This window comes from Numida meleagris, chromosome 4 (assembly GCF_002078875.1).
Source record: "Numida meleagris isolate 19003 breed g44 Domestic line chromosome 4, NumMel1.0, whole genome shotgun sequence".
NCBI lineage: Eukaryota > Metazoa > Chordata > Aves > Galliformes > Numididae > Numida > Numida meleagris.
The window spans coordinates 66,438,102-66,456,262 of NC_034412.1; the positions used below are offsets into that span (position 1 = coordinate 66,438,102).

Here is an 18,161-nt window from a genome sequence, read left to right on the forward strand (position 1 = left end):
ACCATTTCATTCCACATCTCCAAATCACGCCTTCTATATCAAAAAGTCAACAAAATCCTTGGTAGGAATTTAGGTCACGTTAGTAACCTTATCTTCTTTACAACACAGAATCTAGTTGTTTTGTTTGTTAATATAAAAGAACAATATGCTGTTTGTGTACAGACTAATTCATTGGAACCTTATGTAATACATACTAATTTTGGCATCTTTGGCAAAAGGTGTCTTTTTCTTAATAGACAAGTAAAAATGAATTGTATATCTGCTTTTATAGAGAAGTTGTTTGCATTATTTTTAAATCATGAAAATATTTAACTTTCCCATCCCCCCTTTTATTCCTTCCGTTGAGCTATTGCAACTAGGTTAGTCCTAGCATATATGCAAGCCTTGCCTTTTGAATTACCCTGATGTTACATTTATTATTTATAAAAATAATTTTAAAAATATCCTCCTAGAAGACACACTGCAAAGGTATTTTCCATATAAAGAAGTCTAAAAGCACCAGCTAGTACATACACGGCAGCATTTAAGTGGAGCCTTATTACTAAACCTCTCCATCTTGCACTTTGGACAGTGATTCATAGTTGTGCAGTATTGCTGTATTTTTCTTTAATTTTACTGTTGTCTATGATGTATATGTTGTCTACAGGCTGAGGGAGCTGGGCTTGTTCAGTCTAGAGAAGAGAAGGCTGCAAGGAGACCTCATTGCAGCCTTCCAGCATTTAATAGAAGATTATGAAAAGGAGGGGAATCAACTTTTTACAAGAGTAGACAGTGACAGGACAAGGGGGAATAGCTTTAAGCTCAAGGAGGGAAGGTTTAGATTGGATGCCAGGGGGAAGTTCTTTGCAGAGAAAGTGGTGAGGTGCTGGAACAGGCTGCCCAGAGAGGCATTGGATTCTCCGTCCCTGGAGGTGTTCAAGACCAGGTTGGATTGGGCCCTGGGCAACCTGATCTAGTACCAGATCAGGAGATTGGTGGCCCTGCCTGTGGCAGGGGGGTTGGAACTTGATCCTTGGGGTCCCTTCCAACCCAAGCCTGTTGATCCACTGTTCTATCAACATTGAAGCAGTGGCATTTTCTTTGCTATTTTTATATACAAACATGACAAGTCAGAGGAATTTGCCTAATTTCAGTATCATGGATTTCAGTACCAAGTTTGTAAAGGCACAAAAGATTTTGCTTTGACAACAAGGAAGTTCAAAGGAGTTTCAAGGACTACCAGGGAGGTGTTCTATATTACCCAAGGCTACTTGTTAGAAATGAAGCTCACAGCAGATGAATGCTGTGCTTCTAAGCACATTCACCTTTCCTAGCTGCTGCTCAAGTTGGTGAGGAAACAGGTCTCACCAAGTGCAGACATTAATATATCCTCCCCCCCCCCCCTGTTTCTCCTACCTATCCTTCACAGCCCTCCTTTCCAACACTGAATTACTTTTTCCCCATTCACTCACCTTTCCAATTCAAAATGTGGCGCATTTTTGTATGCACATTTTTCAAAACTTTGTGTGGAGAGGTGGGAGAAGAAAATCCACCCTGCCATTTATCACTGGTGGCATGAAACGTTGCTTGGATAAGAGGCTTCCTCAAAAAACACAGGAACATTCTATTACTCTACCTCAGGGTTGCTTTGAAAATAGGATACAGCTGGTTTAGCCGCTTTCACTGAAAGCAGTTTTGCTGTTGCTATCATAAGTTACTGCCTACAGAGAACAGTGACTTAGCTTATCCTGAGAAGAGAGAATACCACGTGATGCAGATGGAACATGAGAAATATTTACTCTAATACAGAGACATTAGAAGATGGGGGGAAAAAGTCTTAGTTACACAGTTCAAAGCAGTAGTATAGGGGTCAGTTAATTCATTGCCATTGCTATTCCTGTCCTCCCTACCCTCTGAAGCCATTTTTTTTCTTCAGATGAGAAGGAGAACACATTTGTTTTCCTTACTTTCCTTTTCTCTTCCCTTCCTCCACCCACACTCTGAAAGTCAGCTCAGCAAGTTGCCAAGGATTATGGAAAGGCAGTTACACTAGCTGCAAGAAAAGCTACAGTCTGTATTCTGCAAACACCTGGGATGTGTTTCTGCAGGAAGATTGTACCTGCTACATATTCACATAGACTGAGAAGCCATCTTATGCATTCATTTCACCAATTTAATAAAGAAAAAAAAATCATATTTTTCAGTATGTTCCACTGTGAAAATCACTGAGCAAATGCTTCCTAAGACATCCTATCATTACCCTCGGGCAATGAAAAATATCTTGAGCTTTCCTTTAGAAAGGGAAACACCTAACAAGGGCAAAACCACTCTGTTGAAATGAGCTCAGGTCTATTTCAGTCCAAAACCCATTCTGCTACTCGTCAGTAATGACTCTATTAGCAAAGGGTTCTTGTGGAATATCCTGCCAAAAAGACAGATTTCTTTTCAGTTCTTCTTTAGAAGTTGTTTTATGACCTAAGCAAGTGACTAAAGTCTCAGCAGCATTTTAAAAGTGACGTATTTGATATAAAAATAGTTATTTATACTACAGTAGTGCTAGCATTGTGATCAGACCACACTAAGCAGAGTTGTGCTTCCACACCATGATTATCTGTGCCTAAAGCAGTTTGCAAGGGGGAAAGGAAGTGCGCTCTCTGCATTTACATGAGCTACCACCAGGTAAAAGGTGAGCAACACGTGAAAGAAAGCACATCATTTATTTGCATGATAACACAGTAACAGACTATTTCAGCAAAAGTAGGTGTCAGCTCCTATACTACATCCTCTGTTTCAATGGTTAGAGGCGTAGCTTCATTTTCAGTATGTATTTAACTTCGCAACAAGTTTGTCCATTCTTGCACAAAGCATGATTTCTTACAGTAAGAAGCAAGGTAGTTAGGATAATTGTCAATTTCTGCGTAGGAAACATAACTGACAGCAAATTTTACTCAATACAAAAATCTGTCTGGAAACACAGGACAACGCATATATCACGTGAATACACCCCACTTGTTTGATAATACAGAGTGACATGAAAGCAATACATTTGAAGGGGGAAAAAAGGATATAAAGACTGAAATATGTAGGTGAGGTAACTCTTTGAGATGAGAGTAAGTATTTCTAAGGCATCTGCAAATAGAGGCACAGAAATAGGCAGAGCACTCCTCAGCGCTACGCAGCCCAGGGTACAGCCATCTCCCATTTAGAATCACAGCCCTTTAGCCAAAGCCACGGTACTGCTGTATGCCAGCTCTTACCCAGCAGTAACTGAGAAAGAAGTGATCTTTCATTTGACAAGCAGTAAAATCCACAAGGAATAATTACTGAGCAACAGCCAATACGTTGCAAATCTGAAGTTGTTTCACAGCCATTCTCTCAGAGGCAGGAGATTTGCTGGATGTGTTTGTGAGATCTGGACTAGCCTCGGTCTAGGAGGCTAGAGGAGGTCACCACTGTGGCCTCAAAGAAAGGGCCTTCTCCCTGTTGCTAGGCACCTCCAGGCCAAAGGGGAGTTTAAACGAATGACTTTTAATCATTGAAATCTCTGCTGCTAGTGGCTCCCATGTGTCTAAGAACAATGCTGTTCTGGACCAAACAAATCTTCCTTCATCCCTCGTGGTCTTCCAAGCCTGCCCACACTAGTTGTGATAGAAATCACTGAAAAGGTAAGAAGTGGCTGGTCAGAATAATAGCAGGCATAATGAGAAGAGGATGCCATGAGAAAAGCAGAACATTTACAGTTAGGCAGTTCCAAGACAAGTTCTCTTGCCCAGTATCTTCACCTCTTTGGGAGCTCATTGCACCAAGATCCTCGGAAGTAGCACTGCCACCCTAGGTTGCAGTCAAAGACTACGTTACTCACACAGCTCTGCTCAAAAACAAAGGTATCCAACTCTGGTAAGGTCACCAAGAAATAAACCTTGCTCTGCAATCTGCTCCAAGCGACATGAATCACAGTGTCTTGTATCCTCTCAAAGAGTAAGGACATGCAGTAGAAGACAATGCTTTGAAAAGCTCTCTGATCTCGCATGGATAAGAACGAGAGCCCAGACGGTGTAAGAAAATAACGAATTCTCCTGCAGCATAGCTCCTGGGATGCCTCCAACAGGTTTGCTTGTTACTGCCAACATTTTTCTGGGAAACAGCATGGACCTGTCTGGGGTGACGCTCAATCTAGCCTTCCTCACACAGCCAAAGCAGAGTACAAGACAGAGAAATAAGGGTACAGGATGCACCAACTGGCTTTTAAAAAGAACTTCACTGAAGACAGATTCCTCCATACCAAACATCCTTATCAAGAAAGGTGCCATGCTTGATGAATGATTATGTTCAGAACACACAGGAACTGGAGAGCGGAACTTCATACACTGTGTAGTTCGGATTTAAAATGGTCTTACCATCACAGGGTCCGAGTCATGTCAGGCAGGGATGGCAATGTGGCTACTGAATCTATTGCTATTGGAATCAACAGGTCTAAATACCTCTGATGCAAATCATACACGTGCCAGAGCTGCCCTAAAAGCCAAGTCAGTTAATTCACGAGCATGTTGTTGCCTTTTGTAAAGATATAAAGGTTGGAAAATTTTTGCCTACCAGCAATCTCCTACCTCTTCCTCTTCCATAACCTACTTACTCTCGTACATATGTGGACTTTTCAGTCTAAATAGCTGTTAATGAAATACAGCCATAACTGACACTGAACTTAAAGTCTTCAACATCTTCACTTGTATTTTTATAGGCAATGGTTCGTTTCATTATTTAAAAGCTATCTGTGACAGAAACCGCCACTGTTGCCAGAGGAATTATTGCTTTTCAGAGCCAAATTGACCTTTAATCTAATGAAACTGAATACAATGACACTGCTTTTTGGTGAGACAAATTATTCAAAAGATCTGTCTGTAACAAGTGCTAACTAATGCTCTGTGACTACAAAACTCAGATCAACGCGTGGGGTTGCACAGGCGATATGCTCAGCCCTTCCTACAGTTGTAGCTCAGTACAATTAACACATGCACGCTCACACACTTGGGCTCAGACTAGAAAAATAGATTAAGCTTATGCATTTGCCCTGGCAGAAAGCATTAATCCCTTGAGATTCACATTTGTACTACTTTTTTTGCACTTATTGCTTTTCAAACAAATTCTCGCTTTTCAGTGTGGTGAGCAGGTGGGCAACAGAGTTAACCTCAAAATCAGCAAGGTCTGGCTGAAGTCATAAGTAGTGCTAGGTTCACTTAAATCTCAGGCTGAAAAGGTTTCCCTGATTTTAAAGTTTACAAGTTTTGTAACTCCCCCTTTGATGAACATGAAGACAGAAACCAGGTATTCCATGTTTTTTGAGAGGTAAAGGCATAGATGAGAAATCTGAAATAGTTGAGACATAAGGGAATGAAGACATGGATAAGAATTTCTGCACGTACACAGTTAAGACAAATATCAAGTTTTACAGTTCATGAGTCAGAAACTCTTTCTAAATACCCTGTTGTATATTCAGTGTGATCTCTCAAGAACAGGTTTTGGATAAACTAGGCCTTAGCGTAGAATGTGCTTGCAGTCAGTAGGAAGCTTCCACTCACCTCCACAAGAGCAAAATGAATTTTCAATAAGCCTTCTTGTTTATCATACAGATACATTCTATTTTCTTATTTAGAAGTCTGTTCTCTCTCCTCCTGCCTAGGTAAGTACTCAGCAGTTGCTGCACTCCTTTAATATAGTTGGAATATCTGAAGCATGAACCAGAAGATATTGCACGCGCTGTTTTGTTAGGTGTTTTATGATAGATTATACTCATTAAACCTGTGATTACTGTTTGCATTTATTGTGTTCCAAGGAAGGATTCCAAAACAATTACCAATCCCACAGACCTGTGAGAAGGCTTAATTGCAGATCTGCTGCATTCACATCACAAATTAAAACAGCAGCAAGTTATATTCTTTTGCCAAAAGTAAGGTTGGCCCACACATACATACTTTTCTTTTTTCCACTAGTTTCTCTATCTTACCGTACTTTATTATGCACTCCAAGTATACAAAAGCCTCTATTTCTATACTCTACACTATGCTTCAGGGATCAGAAAAAGAGAAATAAATGTAGTTGTACAAGAATTTTCAATTACTCACTGTAGTAATAGTCGTTGGTAGTGGTACCTCCACCGACTTAGGCAGTCTTCTTATAGCTAGACTTAAAAAGAAAGTCCATCCAGGTATTTCTGCTAGATTTTCTAAGGGTTGCACAGAATGAATAGGCTACATGGTGTCTGGTTAAACAAGTCAAAATGTTTGTCATCCTATTAAAAAAACTGGTAGGTCATGGAAGGCTGGAAGTCTGAAGAAAGGAATGAAAACAGAAATCAAAAACAAAGCAACACACCACCTTTTCTGCAGTAGCTAACACTTTTTTTTTTTTTTTTTTTTTTTTACATCTCAGTAAAATTCAGCCATTGTCAGTTTTCTTCCTTCTGAAGGCTGGTGCTATTTATTCAGCACTTCAAAGGGATTGTACTTCACTTCAGCCTAAAACTCTGATCACCTCCCACCTAACTGGAGTAAAACTGTTTCAGATTTTCAAGAGTTTTCATGGTTTTTTTGTTCCTAGTATAGAGATCTTTCTGAAGCACCCATGTCATATGAAAAACAGAGATATGATCAGGCTAGCCAGGCAGGAACCCGTGCAACTCATTCGAAAGGAGCTGCTCAGCAAAGCCCTTACAACACTGCCACTTTTCCACACCAACTAATCCAGTTCTAAAGGGGCACTCCAAGGGAATCACATGGCGTCATTTCAGGTGAGCACATCAGCAAGCCAGAAAACAGTTCTCCATTAGAATCTCTGCACATGAAGTAGGTATGTGCCAGAAGAGAATTGTGACAGGTTAGTGTTGTACACACATTTTCAAAGTAGCATATGCAGCAAGGCCATGGGAGACCAGACTTGCAAGAAGTTCTGCTTGGAGGCCATCCTGTAACACAGGCAGAACCGATGCTGTCAATGGAGGTGCAAGAACTACAAGTTAAGTTTGACAAGACAGCTTGAATAATCAAGCTCTCACACATCAAAGATGAGGATACATTTGCAGGTGCTGGTGATATCTAACACAAAGGAATTAAAAATAATGTTTACATCCAACCAGGGCACAGGTGACATGCTTGATTTTGGAGAAGACTACCAGCAGTATTGAGTGCATCCATAACACAGAGATGTCCACAGCAAAGAGCACTTTCCGCACCCTAGAATTCCCTCCACATTTTTCCACTATGGTCCATGGAAATTAGCCTATTTCAGTGTCTCAAAGGGATTTTTGGGACCGTGGGATCTTTTTTTCCACTTAAGAAAGCAGCTAGCCACTAGTGACTGATTCATTTCCTCACTACTTAAAGCCATTCTAGTGTGTAATTATACAAGCTATAAATAAGCATGGGTTTTGTGCAGCAAAAACCTTATTACAGCAGCACAGCTATGCTGTGACAGGAAGTGATGCAATTAACTACTAAGTATCTGACAACTGACTGGCTTGGTTTTGCCTTCAAGTAATCTGAAATACCTTTGAGGTCCTGTAGTTAGTATCTACCTCTTGCTGTAGAGGGGAAGACTGTTTCCAAACATGAGGATCAGTCAGTGTGCATGCATGCCAAACATTTGCAGTTAATCAAATTGAAAACCATTTTCTCTGTCATCTCTACCCATTGTTTTAATTGCTGGCAAATTCACTGCTCAAATCTTGCAAGGTGGTACAAATCGTGATTAAAAAAAATCAATTTTCAGTTATTTCCATAGGGTATTTTTCAACAGGGTCTTAACAGAAACTCGTTATACCTGTGAAGATAAGGAATTTCTCTTTTAGTATGTGATTTCCTTTAGAAGTAAGGGAGACAGTCACAATAGATAGAATTTGCCAAGGGAAGAATGTGAGCAGCCCTTATATTACAGCCCCATGGAGATAGCAGTCAGACAAGAATAAAGAACACTTGTTTAATCCACAAAATCCCTCAGCCTCAATTTACAAACCACATGTGTGTGACTAAGAATTGGGGTGATGCAGTTGACAGGACAGTGTTAGTCATCTTTTTTCTCTGATACAGACTGTGTTTATTGGACGGACACTGCAGAACTTCATGACAGCTTGGGGACTGAGGCAGATTGAAGCCAACTGAAAAGCTCTCTTCCCCTCAGCCTATATATTATGCATAGTTGCATAATCGAAAATAAGCAGACATTGCAGACACTATGTTTTTCAGTGGCAATTCTCCCATAAAACTTGCCAGCAGCATTAAGAGCAATGAAAGCTCTACGGAAATTGCAAAAGCAGCTGATCTGTAACACAGACAAAGCATTATTCTTTATTAGTAACAAAGATGAGAATATTGCAAAGAAGAAAGAAGTTCAAGACTAAGAAACTAATTTCTCCAGCTGCTGTATCAACCAGGCAACTCCTTGTCTCTTGACCTCTCCTGGAAAGCACAACTAAGTGGCCAAAAGCAGAAGGAAAAAAGTCCATGATACTGCACTATATTACTGAGATGGAGAGTGCTCGTAAACAGAGAATTTTACCTTGTGTTTAACAAACGAATACCAAGAGCTACATTAATTAGCTTGCCAATTGTAAGCAAAGTTTGTTTCCTTCTTGTTACTGGGTTAAAGGGAACATCTAACATTGGACTTGTCATTCAAAAACACACCTTGGTTTTTGAGAAGAGAACGTGGATGCTTCTATGAAGGAAGGGCTTTAAGACAGATCTTGGATAGAAAAAAAAAAAAAAAAAGAAATCCCTAAGACATTCCAGTCATTCCTCTCAACTAAGATTAGGGTTCAATAGACTCCATCTGTCAAGTGCCCAGACAAGAACTTTATGAGCTTCAGCTGTCACCAAGAAGTTACAGCACAGAATACTGTTACCTGACATAACAATTAATTCCCATGGTGGACGAAGTTTATAAATAATTTCAAGTAAAAAAGCACAGTGTTCAATTTTAAGAATAAACTGTAGGCTCCACTAAAACTTTTTGTACAAACTTTGAGGTCAAACAGTTCCCATAAAGCTAGCAAGCCAATTAATAGTGATGAAAAGAATAGGTTGGATTTACCAAGGGGAGAAGTCACTTAGTAGCTCAAGGGCACCAAAATGTTAACTTACAGTACATGTCTTCAGCAAGAGATTTCCTGTTTTGGTTTTCTCTGCTCCCATTTATTTTGGAAAGGTACAGTACAGCTGTGGAAGCTTTTTTAATAGGGAGAAGAAAGGCAGTTGCAGTAATTTTTTCTAGGCTTAGGGACAAAATAGGTGTAATATGGCTCAGCTTCATTATATCCTCAATTCATTCTATAGTAAAGCACTGTTGCATCCAGTTACATAAGTGTTGTCACCTCCTGCCTCTCAAAACAGCCTAAGTATCTATCAGTATACCATCTGCAAAACAATGGTCAAATCACTCTGCTTTGAGCCCCCAGTGTCTACCAGACTCCAAGACATGATTCCAACTAGCTGTTCCTAAAATAACTTGGTACAGACTTTAAGAGCTTGAGCTCTCAGCTGGGAGCACTACAGTCTAACACTGTCTGCTCTATTTCAGTCCAGACTACATTTTCAGGTCTCTTATCACAAATGTCCCAGTGTACAGATATTTGTTGGGATCTGAGCTTTCTGGTTTATCCCACAGCTTGTAAATCATACTCAACCCCTCCTCCCCTACCCACTGCTGTGCAATTCAGTAAGCATTTCTCCCACACCTGCATTTCCACTAGCATTTAGTATCTTGACTCAGTACTTAGAAAATGCTCTGACCTGCAGCCCACACGTGAAAAACAGGCCAGGTTTTGTTGCCAAGGGCCTGGCTTACTCCATTATCTCTGTCAGTCTGCAAAGGTCAACAGCCATTCACGAAGACCAGGCCTTCAGCTCTCTTTTACTTAGAAAAAGCATGAAAAAGTCTGGTCTACTCTATAAACAGAAGAGTTCAAGGAAGCAATAGAAACTGCTGGAGAAGATACACCATACATATTCTTACAGGTACTACAGGAGTTACCTTAATCCCATCCTTCAGAGAAAGCCTGTGTATTTGTGGTGAACATAGATTTTTAACACGTCTGGATTCAGCCATACGGCCCTTCTAAAAGCAATACTACCAGGACCATTTCACCTGACCAATGACACGAACAAAAGCATCAGTATGGACATGGATCTAGGTGGACTGGACATCCTTCCAATTTTGCTCAGCCAGTTAGGATTCTTGAATTTGTCTATTCAGATAGAGACAGTTTCTGCATACTTTTTATCTTATTTGAAAGAATTGAGAGCTTAAAAATTCAGCCTAAGTTAAGCATTTTACTTACACGACTAGACTGTTGCCACCTTGTCAAGTTGAATCTTAGCACTTGAAACTAGGAAAGACAGTGCTAGTTAGTTTGCCAGACAAACTAGCGTTAATAGCAGCAGTCAGCCATGCTAAATCCTACCCTTGTGGAAAGACACAGGACTGAGCTGGGACTTCTCACTAAACATCAAGTTCTGACTTGCAGAACTGTGTCATATCTGTAGAAGGGAATATCCTGTTCAGGGGTAGTTAGGAAGAGCTGTAGGAAGGCAGATTTGTAAATTTCAGTAGACATATATTGACACACACTAGTTAAAATACAGAAAGATAGGATTATGATAGTACTCAGAACCCTTTATAGGAACTTTTCAGACTACCACCCACACACCTCTCCCTATTGGATTCCAGTATATTGCATTTTTTTTTTTGCCATTCCCAAGTTTATTCACAAAGTGCTTAATATTTTATTTTCTTTTTATTTTATCCTGACAAACTCCCCTGCAACCTTTCTGACAAGAAATAATACAGAAGTAAAGCAGTGTTACACTTTCAAGGTTTGAAAAACTTATCTTTGCTTTGTGGATTTTTGAAGAATAGGCAGCAAACAGATCTGCTGCCCCGACACAAGTCATGAATTGCCTTCCCAGACACTGGCCACAGCACTGTCAGGCACAGGGTCACAAGTTGATCTGAGACAAGTAGACACTGATGTGCTTTAATTTCCATGGTGAGAACAGAGTGGCAATTTAATCTCACCCAAGATGGCTATTCATTTCTGAAGTGGTTTTAAAAACATTCAGTTCGCAATTAGCACTGCTCTGAACTGACAGACAAGATGGACCATTACTGCCATTTGGGAGAGGTGGGGGAATGAAAGGAAAACTGAAGGGAAAAGTGAACCACAACACAAAACCACAGCAACAACTAAAGAAAACAAAGTAGAGTTTTCAGATCCAACTTGAAAACCTCATTCTGCCTGTGTCATTTGCCACAAAATGGCAAATTACATCATAAACCACCACACGGATGCACCAGTATCATTTAAGGAGTAGCACATCCATATGAACTCGTACCTCATTTAACCAGCCACTGACTGTATTATCATATATTATCAGCCTTGTTCTGGACACACACTGCTGCAGACCCCAGGGACATCAACATCTCTGTACTGTATCCCCCAACGCCTCCATTCAGGAATTACTACAAGCGGCATGTCACAGGGTCTTACTCCTCCTTCACCACTTATTTTCTAGAGGAAAATGCAGACAGCATTTGAAATTGCTAAAATTTAAATGTAATGTCTGATCTTCCGCATAGTATTCACTATACCATGTACATATTCATGAATTTTGCTCATACTGCTTCTGACAGATTTTTGCCTTACAGATCAAAAGTACAAAACAGAAAGTTCTCAACATTTCTTGATACCCCCACCTTAAGTATGGTATCTTCCTTACTATTTGTTTTCTTTTTAAATTAATTTTGAGTGATTGTTCCCCCCATCCCACCAACCTTAACAGTGAGCAGTGATAGAAGCCGGTTCCACACCTCCCCTTTCAACAAGATCCACACACATCCATTAAAGTTAAGAAAAAATGGTAACATTTAAAAGAGACCAAACCATTTAAGGTGCCTGGCACCCCTGAATGTCCACAGCCTCTAGTGCCTTATCTCGCACTGAAAATCTCAACAGCTTAAAGGATATCACCCTCGTTACAAGAGGGTTATAACAAACAAACAAAAAAAGCAACAAATAAACCACATAAAACAAAACCAAAAGAACAACAACAAAACAAATGAACACCACCACCACACACTGTTTGGACACCTAACAGGATAGAACTGTTTAACAGAAAATAAAATTTCACTGAAATGTCATATGTACAGATGAAAGCAATCAAGAGACCTCATTAACACTTCCCAAAAGCCACAGTTCACCCACCCTTAAAAATAACAAGCTTCAACAGCCAAAGGTAGGAATTTGTAACTTCTAAACAGTTTTCTTTTAATTAGCCCAGGCAGAGCAGCATGTCAGCACCACTATTTCACTTACCATTCCCGAGCCAGCTCAAGAAGCAAGCAACATGTGTTATATGAACACAGTCCACATTTTGCCAAGTAACCCTCTCCAGTACCCAGCAGAGCTGTAGCAAGCAGGGTAACAGAGCATGGCTAGGTAATCTGAGCAATCTAGCCATTATTGAAATAGCAGTATCTATGTCCTATTGAACACCAATTCACACAGGCAGATTGAAGTTTCATTTTTAAGTAAATGCTAGCTTCCGGTGAACATTCTCATCTCTCTCTTTTTTTTTTTTTTTTTGCATAGGCTTGGAGCTTCTTTAATAGCTGTGTACTAGGACTATTCTGCTCAGCTAGACAGATGCCTGCATCTTACAAATACCACATGCAGCAGCAATAATAATAGTACCTACTTCTACTTAACATTCTGCTCCAAAGATATTTTGGATCTGCTCCAAGTTCACTCACCTCATTAGGTGACCATAGTGCACATCTCTTTTTTTTTTTTTTTTTTTCCCTCCCCTTTGCTCTCTGCCTCCTGTAGTCTCCAAGAAACTCTTAGAGACTTATTCTCAGGTACCTGGCATATTGTTGTACTGATATACAGCTGAACATGTGACCTGAACAAATACTGGTGAGCTGGAGCTACTTCTCCTTTCATCATTTTTCACGGTGCCCACAAGTTACACCCCACAGCCATTATATATCTACCAGCTCATCTTACAATAAGTCAGAACAAAATTCTATAAAGATTTTGTAATAGAATTCCTTTAGAAACACTGTACTGCAGCTACCACCATAGTGTACTTGTTCCTGGAGAAATCTGTCTGCAGTCCTTTGTCTCTTGGGATTTTGATATGGGGTTGGAGCACAGCTCTCTGGCTGGCAAACTCAGGACTTCGCTTCAGAAACAATAGCATCATCCAGTGCAGGCTCAGAAAAGTAGGAAAACACAACACAATTTCATACTACCCACCATATTACATTGCTCCTCAACTTCCCTAGTTCATTGCTCACCCTTCCCAGCAGCAACACTTCTCTTACCTCTTCCTCAGCTCACATATAGGCAAAAAAACCTAAGCAGTTCAAACTTTTGTCCAAGGTTTCCTAGCACGATGCACAATCCAGTCGCTCCCTTTTTAGATCCAGGCATCTTGTTTCTTCAAAAGCTTTTGGCCAGCAAAGTCTCTCCATTAGCCCTCTGAAAGTATGAAGGGCAGTAAGACTCCAGTAAGAACCAGCTGTTGTGTTATAAACACCCTTAGAGTGATTCTTTAATCTGTATCTTCATCAGTTATATATACTGAAAAAACTCTTAAAGCAGGTTTTTGCCTGGCCCTGCAAAAAACCCACTCAGCCCTATTAGCCCTGAATCCAGCTGGTAGAAGCTGTGAAGGTAATTTGGACAGCTAATAGCTTCATGCACACCACCTGGGCTGGGGCAACTGCTCACAGGTGTTTGCTCACAGTCCACACCTACATGAGCTTCTTTCATCAAGGTATAATTTACATTTTCTATAGCATATATGTTAATTATCTCACCCCACAGATGAATTCCAACTTGGTAACTCAGTCATGTGTCCAAGTCCATCTTTCCCGACTATAGGAAATCTAAGTTTACTTTCTTCCAGCTCTTTATAGAATGCACTCCAAACCCATGTGGTCTTAACAGAAATCAGAGCATAGTCATAACAGGCTGTAGTCACTTCCTACTTGCCCTTTTCCAGTTTAGATAGTGCTTTTTTCTTTTCCCAAGACATCATCCATGCAAAACATTACCCTACTTTCTCAGTATACCTGCCCCCAAGCCCCCCAGTTGGCACCTTCCTAAGAACATCCATCCTCCTAGCATCAGCACTGCCAGCCTCAGTGCCTGGTTTCTCTTCATTAGTTTCTCACCAGTTGTTCCAGTTCTCCACAGGAGTTGTAATTCCTCCTAAATTCTCTCCACAACAGAAGCCGTAGGTTCTGTGCCATTCCCTTCTCATATCAAAATACTCTCTTCTTCCCATTCTTGTACCCACAGTTGGGGATTCTACCTTGTACTCCAACCTGAGCTGTTAGTCCTGGGTGCTACATTGTGTGGAGAATCTTGTTTACATAACAATCAGTTATCAGTTATCAGAGACTACAATGATTAGCTGAGCAGATCTCTCTTTTCTTTGCTCTTAGTGAACAGAGCCCAGAGCTGCTATCTGCTCCCTTGGATGGGAGCATCATCCTTGGATGACTTTCTAAAAGAAATTAATTGCTGTTATTTAAAGTATAGGAGTACAACATTTCTTCATCTCAAAAAGGAAGTTACTATTCACGGTACAAGGGGAAAGCTCTACTTGAGTCACCTCTCACCTCACAAGCCACAAATCATAATGTGTCCATAATATTAATTGCAGCTATTAGCCCAGAATTATATTTATGTAAATAAAATAAATTATAATTATTATTGGTACCGTGGTGCAGTTATATTGCTAATTGTGCCCTCTCTAATCATGATCACCCTAACTTTAATTTCTGGTATTGGCTAGTATTTAAATATTTTTTCCTTCCACCTTAGAGAGAAAAAGAATTAGCAGCACTCCTCACACCCACCAGGTGTTCCTATCAGGAACTAGAAAAAACTATCCTATCCTGACCTGCTAGTACAGAATTACTAATCTCATTTGATTTGTTGTTCAGGAGACAAATAGAGTAGATACAGCTGGGGGGAAAGCAGGATTGTAGTTCATGCAGTTTTTTCTATCATGTAGTTATAGATTAAGTTTCCTACCAATATCAGTGTTTTCAAGTTTCTAATTAACTCAAACAGGCATGCAGTTTCAATACCCAAAAGGACAATGTTTCTGAAATAGAGCATATCCTCTGAACTCCTCAGGCTAGGAACTTGGCAAGTATTTCACATGCACACAGGACAAGTAATTTCTAGTCAAATGTGGTTACAGCTCCAATTGTTGCTCTATAGCACCTATGCTTTTGGCTAAGCCCCAGGATAAGTATGTCCTGGCGAGTAAGTTACAGTTTCAGGTACCCTAGTCACTTAAAGATAGCAATTAGAGATCCACATTTGCTGACAAGCTACTTTCCTTCCAGTAGAAATTAGAGTGAACACTAAAGATGTTACTTCCTAGGTCTCATCCCAATATGGAGTTGAGGTGCATCCAGAGACTCATTTGGTTTTCAGCTAAGAAGTGCTTGTAAGTCACACTGTTGAGATCTGCTTCATGATCACATTGACACCTCTCTGCTGTCTTTTACTCCACGAGCTTTCTCCTCAGTGTGGCTATGTATGCTAGTAAATAGGTCATTAACTTGTATTTCTCTGCTGAGTCTCACATTTGATGCATGACAACCTAAGACACGATGCTGCAATCCAGGAAGCAAATGAAAAGCCTTCAAGAACCGATGACTTAAAAGGTGTTGTAGAAATGATGCTGAACCAGCATTACATCACAGTGCTGGGGTACTGAAAGTTATTACTTTTCAGATATGATACAAAATGTAGGTTCTGCTTGCTGTGACCATCAAAAGTTGAGAGCTTTTCACTCGGTGAACAAGCAAAACTTCCTCATGTCATCCTTTTCCACCATTTTGTGGAACTATTTCATATTATCTTGCAGTTATACATTCTACTCTGAGAGAAAATTAGGTGAGTGAAATTAGATGAATGTACTAAATTGAATTAAAGAGTGAAGATGTTGGTCTACAGGCAGCTGTTATCTCATAGCTGTGTTAGATCACTGTTATGACAGAATAAGTGTTTAGTGCAGTAACTCCAGTACTACAGACATTTAAGACTGCATAATCTATGCCTGATACTTACTGTGAAAATACATAATGCTATCATTTCATGAAGATATGCTATCACTATGTCACAAAGAGATACCATCTATTCATGCCTCTTATTAGGCCTGATTACCTTTCCATTATGCCTATTCTTTTTCCTGCATATGCTATTAAAGAATATATATTGCTCTGTTTACCTGAGTTAGTACAGACCTCTCTCCACACCACTCTTTATTGTGAAGCACCGTTTCAACAAGTCAAACAAGAAGTACACATAGTGCAAGTCTGACAGTGCCACACTGATTTCTAAATCCACTAAGAAATCTTGCAGAAGACATCTTCAAATACATGTATTTTCAAGCAGAGAGCATGGTATATTCCTATTCTGAGATCAGTTGTATGTCCCTTGCATATCTAAAGTTCCTCTAAAGTACAGAAGAAGTTTAAGTACTTCAGTGAACAAGGCTCTGTGTTGTTATGACTGTTGACAGTCATTCCTTTGATCTGCCAAGACAAGAGACCATAGATCTAGCTATGATTGGAAGAGCAATAAAAATGCAAAAAGGGAGAAGTAATTTGTATGGGCTGATCTTTTTAAAAAACAAAGAAGGGACAGGTAACATAATGTACCTCATCTAATAACTTGCCAATTTAGCAGAACATGTAGCTTTGATTTCACTAATATACCAATGAGGTGAGAAATTGCAAAATCTCTAGTGAATGGAGGACAATTTCTTTGTTGGCACAGAGAACCATGTTCTTTTTAATACAAGATCATTAATCAAGATAAAATCATTTTTTGCACTTGAGTCTGCTGTTTGCAGTAGGAAATTTCAAGCAAAATCACACCATAACGTACTTCTAATGAACACTTAGCTACTGCAAATCACTACCAACATTTTTACAACCAAAAGGGAATTTGTATTATCTTACTAATAACTTATTAAAATGGTCAAGAGCTTCCTGCAGACTGTAAGGAGTACCTAAAAAGTTCAACAAAAAGAGACAGTACAAATTCTGTGATAACCTTTACTGGATGTAATTAAGTTTAGTGTATGGAAACCTCTCAGCAGCATCTCAGCATCACACACAAGTTTGGTTATCACAAATATAAAAGGGACACTCTCAAATGGTTTGCATTACAATTGTCATCTTAGTGCAATCCATTACCAGGACAAAAATATACAAATCATTAACACAGTAGCTACATTTTTGACTTACAGAAGCAACTTGGAAATGACAGAACATTCTCAAGACCCTATTTTGTTGTTGTATTTACTGGGAGACAAAAACCATTAGGTTTCAGTGATGAACTGGAAGAGTGAATTATAGTGCAGCTTCCCAACCTTGTAGGTAAATGACATCAAAACTATTTCGTATTTTCCAACTAAATATACTTGACTCATATCAGCTCATTTCATGTTTCTTCTAATTAGATTGGTTTTCTCATACTTTAGTGGTAGAGGAATGCCACTGTGCACTTTCTCTTCTCAAGAATCTGTTTATTCTGAAATGACTGTTGCTCTTTCTCCAAATTTCGAGGGCTAGCTGGATAAAATTAAGTTTTTTTTCTTGTCCATGATTGTCTATACCACAACTGTTCTAAATAATTAAATATCTGGTGTAATAACAAAACGCTTTTACTGAAAAAGACTACTAGCTATTATTTTCTTTGTATTAATTCAGCATTGCCAAGACCAACTCCAACACAACTTTGCTAATTTCAGCAGTTTCATAGGTCCAGCTATCTATTCTCAGCAAATAGAATCATGATGGGCTCCTCAGCACTTGCTTAGATGATAAAACAGTAATCTGGAATGGGATAAATGTAGCTGTCATCAGGAGATATTGGCTGTCAGTGGTGAGGTAAACCCAAGATAAAACAGACTGTATCGAGATGATCAGAGTTTGGAGTTTCTAGAAGCATTATGTTTTTTATCTCAGGCAAGAGACATTCATAGATGTCATATTTTTTTCACATAGGCAAGGATTTTGCCGTTGGAGAACAGCAGCTTCTCCTCCTCCAAACTGAACCAAACTGATACATGTATCGTTCCCATTAACAACAACTG

The 18,161-nt window shown here is 39.6% G+C and overlaps 1 long non-coding RNA gene across 1 annotated transcript in view; it reads right to left on the bottom strand.

Annotated features, from left to right (window-relative positions):
- The window catches only part of LOC110398434, a 31,582-nt gene extending 18,235 nt beyond the window's left edge, over window positions 1-13,347 (bottom strand). The window contains exon 1 of the long non-coding RNA XR_002438378.1: window positions 6,099-13,347. This is a non-coding gene — a long non-coding RNA (uncharacterized LOC110398434). The remainder of the gene's footprint in view (window positions 1-6,098) is intronic.